This window comes from Heptranchias perlo, chromosome 13 (assembly GCF_035084215.1).
Source record: "Heptranchias perlo isolate sHepPer1 chromosome 13, sHepPer1.hap1, whole genome shotgun sequence".
Classification (NCBI taxonomy): domain Eukaryota; kingdom Metazoa; phylum Chordata; class Chondrichthyes; order Hexanchiformes; family Hexanchidae; genus Heptranchias; species Heptranchias perlo.
The window spans coordinates 8,574,413-8,580,825 of record NC_090337.1 but is presented as its reverse complement, the minus strand read 5'-3'; positions in this window follow the sequence as shown (position 1 = coordinate 8,580,825).

The following is a 6,413-nucleotide window of genomic DNA, read 5'->3' as shown; positions in this document are numbered from 1 at the left end:
CACCCTCTGGGTAAAAAAGTTCTTTCTTAAATCCCCTCTAAACCTCCCGCCTTTTACCTTGAATCTATGTCCCCTTGTTATAGAACCCTCAACGAAGGGAAAAAGCTCCTTCGTATCCATCCTATCTGTGCCCCTCATAATTTTGTACACCTCAATCATGTCCCCCCTCAGCCTCCTCTGCTCCAAGGAAAACAAACCCAATCTTCCCAGTCTCTCTTCATAGCTGAAGCGCTCCAGCCCTGGTAACATCCTGGTGAATCTCCTCTGCACCCTCTCCAAAGCGATCACATCCTTCCTGTAGTGTGGCGACCAGAACTGCACACAGTACTCCAGCTGTGGCCTAACCAGTGTTTTATACAGCTCCATCATAACCTCCTTGCTCTTATATTCTATGCCTCGGCTAATAAAGGCAAGTATCCCATATGCCTTCTTTACCACCTTATCGACCTGTTCCGCCGCCTTCAGGGATCTGTGAACTTGCACACCAAGATCCCTCTGACCCTCTGTCTTGCCTAGGGTCCTCCCATTCATTGTGTATTCCCTTGCCTTGTTAGTCCCTCCAAAGTGCATCACCTCGCACTTTTCCGGGTTAAATTCCATTTGCCACTGTTCCGCCCATCTGACCAACTCATCTATATCGTCCTGCAGACTGAGGCTATCCTCCTCGCTATTTACCACCCTACCAATCTTTGTATCATCAGCGAACTTACTGATCATACCTTTTACATTCATATCCAAGTCATTAATGTAGTCTACTCTCAATCATCAGCAAAGTGATGGAAGGTGTCGTCGACAGTGCTATCAAGCGGCACTTACTCACCAATAACCTGCTCACCGATGCTCAGTTTGGGTTCCGCCAGGACTACTCGGCTCCAGACCTCATTACAGCCTTGGTCCAAACATGGACAAAAGAGCTGAATTCCAGAGGTGAGGTGAGAGTTACTACCCTTGACATCAAGAAAGAATTTGACCGAGTGTGGCACCAAGGAGCCCGAGTAAAATTGAAGTCAATGGGAATCAGGGGGAAAACTCTCCAGTAGCTGGTGTCATACCTAGCACATGGGCAGATGGTAGTGGTTGTTGGAGGCAAATCATCTCAGCCCCAGGGCATTGCTGTTGGAGTTCCTCAGGGCAGTGTCCTAGGCCCAACCATCTTCAGCTGCTTCATCAATGACCTTCCCTCCATCATAAGTTCAGAAATGGTGATTTTCGCTGATGATTGCACAGTGTTCAGTTCCATTCGCAACCCCTCAGGTAATGGAACAGTCCGAGCCCGCATGCAGCAAGAACTGGACAACATCCAGGCTTGGGCTCATAAGTGGCAAGTAACATTCGCGCCAGGCAAGTGACAGGCAATGACCATCTCCAACAAGAAAGGGTCTAACCACCTCCCCTCGACATTCAATGGCATTACCATCGCCGAATCCCCCACCATCAATATCCTGGGGGTCAACATTGACCAGAGACTTAACTGGACCAGCCATATAAATACTGTGGCGGCAAGAGTAGGTCAGAGGCTGGGTATTCTGCAGCGAGTGACTCACCTCTTGACTCCCCAAAACCTTTCCACCATCTACAAGGCACAAGTCAGGAGTGTGATGGAATACTCTCCACTTGCTTGGATGAGTGCAGCTCCAACAACACTCAAGAAGCTCAACACCATCCAGGACAAAGCAGCCCGCTTGACTGGCACCCCATCCACCACCCTAAACATTCACTCCCTTCACCACCAGCGCACTGTGGCTGCAGAGTGCACCATCCACAAGATGCACTGCAGCAACTCACCAAGGCTTCTTCGACAGCACCTCCCAAACCCACGATCTCTACCACCTAGAAAGACAAGAGCAGCAGGCACATGGGAACAACACCACCTGCACGTTCCCCTCCAAGTCACACACCATCCCGACTTGGAAATATGTCGCCGTTCCTTCATCGTCACTGGGTCAAAATCCTGGAACTCCCTTCCTAACAGCACTGTGGGAGAAACTTCACCACACCGACTGCAGCGATTCAAGAAGGCGGCTCACCACCACCTTCTCAAGGGCAACTATGGATGGGCAATAAATGCCGGCCTCACCAGCGACACCCACATCCCATGAATGAATGAAAAAAAATGAAATTTAATGCAGAGAAGTGCGAATTGATATATTTTAGCAGGAAGAATGAGGACAGGCAATATAAACTAAATGGTACAATTTTAAAGTGGGGTGCAGGAACAGTGAGACCTGGGGTTACACATACACAAATCTTTGGTGGTGGCAGGTCAAGTTGAGAAGTCATATTAAAAGGCATATGGGATCCTGTGCTTTATTAATAGAAGCATAGAGCACAAAAGCCAGGAAGTTATGCTAAACCTTTATAAAATACTGGTTAGGCCTCAGCTGGAGTATTGTGTTCAATTCTTGGCACCACACTTTAGGAAGGATGTCAAGGCTTTGGACGGATGCAAAAGAGATGTACGAGAATGGTGCCAGGGATGAGGGACTTCAGTTATGTGGAGAAGCTGGGGTTGTTCTCCTTAGAACAGAGAAGGTTAAGGGGAGATTTGATAGACGTGTTCAAAATCATGAACAGTTTTGACAGAGAAAATGTTTCCAGTGGCAGAAGGGTCGGTAACCAGAGGACACAGATTTAAAGGTGATTGGCAAAAGAGCCAGAGGCGACATCAAGAAACATTCTTCTACGCAACGAGATATAATGATCTGGAACGCACTTCCTGAAAGGAGGGTGGAAGCAGGTTCAATAGTAACTTTCGAAAGGGAATTGGAAAATACTTGAAGCGAAAACATTGACAGAGCTATGGGGAAAGAGCAGGGGAATGGGACTAATTGGATAGTGCTTTCAAAGAGCTGGCTTAAGCACGATGGGCCGAATGGCCTCCTCCTGTGCTGTACCTACTATGATACTATGATAACATAAAGGACAACATCGAGCCACTGAAGAATACTGTAGGGCAGATTCAAACTGATTCTCAAGTTATGGCACAGCTGCTAAAATATTATTTTGCATCAGTCTATAATCATGTCGATGAAGCTTATGTTCTAGATGAGGGGTGCTTAGTATTGAATAGCATTATTAATATTAAAATAGATAGTAATGTCTAGATTGGGTAAGCTCAAATTTGATAAGGCTCCAGGTCTGGATAATATCCTGAGATGGGACACAAGATCTGTGAGACCCATGCCCGTATCTTTAATAGTTGAGCAGTGTTAGAGATAGTTTCCTTAGACTGGAAGCTAACTCATGTAGTTCCTATTTTCAAAAAAACGGGGCAGATCAGAGCCAGGGAACTACAGGCTAATCAGCCTGTCATCCATTATTGGGAAGATGTTAGAAGAGATCGTAAGAGATGACCTTTATGATCACTGGGAAAGGCCAGGGGCCATTAGAAATTCACAACTTCCAAAAAATAGGTGGTATTTAACAAATTTAATAGAGTTTTTTGAGGAAGTCATTAGGGTAATGGATGAAGGAAATACGTTAGCGATTGTCTACCTGGACTTTCAGAAAGCCTTTGATAACGTACTTCACACTAGGTTACTTCACAAGATAGAATCTTGTGGTATCAGTAGAAATCCAGAAAGCTGGATTAGGAATTGGCTACAATCCCACAGTCAAAATGTTGTAGTTAACGGATGTGGTTCAGCTTGGAGACATGTTACTAATGGTGTCCCAAAGGGATCGGTCCTAGGCCCACTACTCTTCAAGGTCTTTATTAATGACCTGGACAGTGGTGTTAGGAGTATGGTAGGTTAATTTGCAGATTACACCAAAATCTGTGCAAGGGTTAAGACGATGGAGGAGTGCAATCAAATCCAAAATGATTTAGATGTGCTAGTGGAGTGGGCCACACATTGGCAAATGGTGTTTAATTTAGATAAATGTAGTGACATGCATGTTGGTCGGGCCAACACAGAATACACGTATCATTTGCAGAGAACAATGCTGAAAGAGGTTCAGAAAGAACAAGATCTTACTGTTATTGTGCACAGATCACTGATGGTTCATGACCAATGTAGAAACTGTAGCTAAAGCTAAGAAGGTATTGGGTTGTGTTAATGGAACCTTTCAGTATAAATCAAAAGACACCATTTTGACACTATAAAGGTCGCTGATCAGGCCGCATCTAGAGTACTGTGCCCAGTTGTGGCCCCCAACCAACCCCCCCCCCCCGCCCCCAACACACACACACACACACACACATATGGTGGGTGATATAGTGGCCTTGGAAAAGGTCCAGAGGAGAGCTACAAGAACGATTCCTAGCTTAAAGAATCTCAGCTACTCAGATAGGCTCAAGGACCTTGGTCTATTTACTTTTGAGCAGAGTAGACTTAGAGGTGACCTGATAGAGATCTATAAAATAATTAAAGGGATGGAGAGCATCCCTATTGATAGATTATTCCAGTTTCACAGATTGGGGAGGACAAGGGGACACGAGTTTAAACTATGGAAGAGTACGAATAGAGTGGATGTTTGGCGATTCTTCTTTTGCCAGAGAATTGTGAGCCTCTGGAATACATTGCCAGCTGGTGTGGAGGGTGCTGACTCTCTGCCTTCAAGAAGGAGCTGGACCAGTTTCTGACTGCGGCAGAGATTGCATCTTTTAGAAGGTAAGTGTCTTCATAGATAACACTTGGTCGATGTGATCTCCTGGACTGGTTTCGATCACCTGAGGGGATCGAAGAGGAATTTTACAGAGTATTTTTTCCCTTATTGGCCCCAAGTTTTTTCTGTTTTATTGGCCTCTCCCAAATGATTACATGGCTGCGGGGGTAGGTGTTGGGGCGGGGTGGGGTGGGGAGGGAAGAAGTGTTTAGCCATGGTGATCCAGCCATCATGGTGTGAGACAGACTTGATGCACGAGCTGGTCTTTTACTGTCCATCAATTGTGTATGTTCGTATCTGTCTCTTAGCATTAAATGGTAAAGGCATTGGTAGTTTATTATACTTTCCAGGCACATCTGCAACTTCTTAGAGCTGGATAACCATTTCTCTTTGAGTACCAAAACCGTTCCTTCATTTCTTAAATTTCTGCCAGTACAATTCACGCATTAAAATATAAAGCCCACGGATAGTTCACTTTACAATATAGCCCATACTCTCAGCGGCATTAACATGCGAAAATGCTGTGAGTGTCTTTCTGCTTAGTAATGTCTCAAATCTGTTGGCATATTTGTTTTTTCTCCCGTTTGCGGTGATTGGCTAACAATTCACATGTCCCGATAATCAACATAATACTGATGTTTAAAATTTGAAATCAAGATTCAATTTAATAAAACGGTGGGCTCTGTGTGTCCAGGACCTCACTTAACAAAATCGATGCTGCTATGCCCTGCTCTGCCAATTCAAAAGCATAGCGATGCTCTTTCTCCACCATTTTGCCCTCATACTGGCATCATATCCATCTTGTCTTCGAATTTTTTATTGCCTCTCTTCCTCCTGTCTACGTGCCTTCAACCATCAACATGGCAAACTCAAATTTGACTTCTTTTGATTTGAACATTTTTAAAATCTCGCTGTTTTGGTTCAGTTCACGTTTAGTTTTAAATCTCTTGAATTCCCCAAGCCATGAGCATGAATTGGTATCATTCTTAAGTACCGCCAGTTGGAGGTAATTATTAGCTTTGAGAGATGGTGTAAAATGGGCAATATCGAACTGGCCGTCCATTATACACCCCGATCGATTTTTCCTACCATTGTCTTCAAGGTAGAGGAAAGTCGGGCGACGTGTATAATGGGTGGCTAATTTGATATCGCCCGTTTTACACCATTGCCCAAATTTAAACTGCCCCCATTGTTACAAGTTAATGGTTTGCTGTAGATACCTTCTGGGGTTCAGTGGCAACAGTCACTCCTGTAAGAAGATCACATTTCTCTTTCCTTGCGGAGTTGACTCACACTGGACCAGTATCTACATATACAACAGAATAACCCATGGGCTGTAGCAATGCACTACCATTGACATGCAAACTGAATATCCTGTCTTCTGCAAGCACCATCGTGTGTACTTCTCCAATCTTTCAATAGGCAAACTGCTTACAATTTAATGAGACGAGGACATGGTTTATTCCTCAGACAGCAAGTGCTACAGAGCAACAGTTACAATTTTGCTTCTTACTTCAATGAGCTTATTTGAATGGAATAATGCAAAATTATAACCATTCTTCCGTACAATAGTGGGTTGTCTTGCTTGACTTAGGCAAAAAAATTCCAACTTCCCTGCTGAATCCTAACCTTCTGAGTCTAGGTGGAAGCCTGCCCTAGAAGTTTTCATGTTAAAAAAAAACTTGACTGTTAGGGTCTGTTTCTGTCCCTGATGACATTTCTCTATGTTCACTACCAGAGAGGAAGGTTAATGCCTGAAAATCTCTGCCAAGTGGTCAGAAATGGGAGAACAGATTTTCAACTTG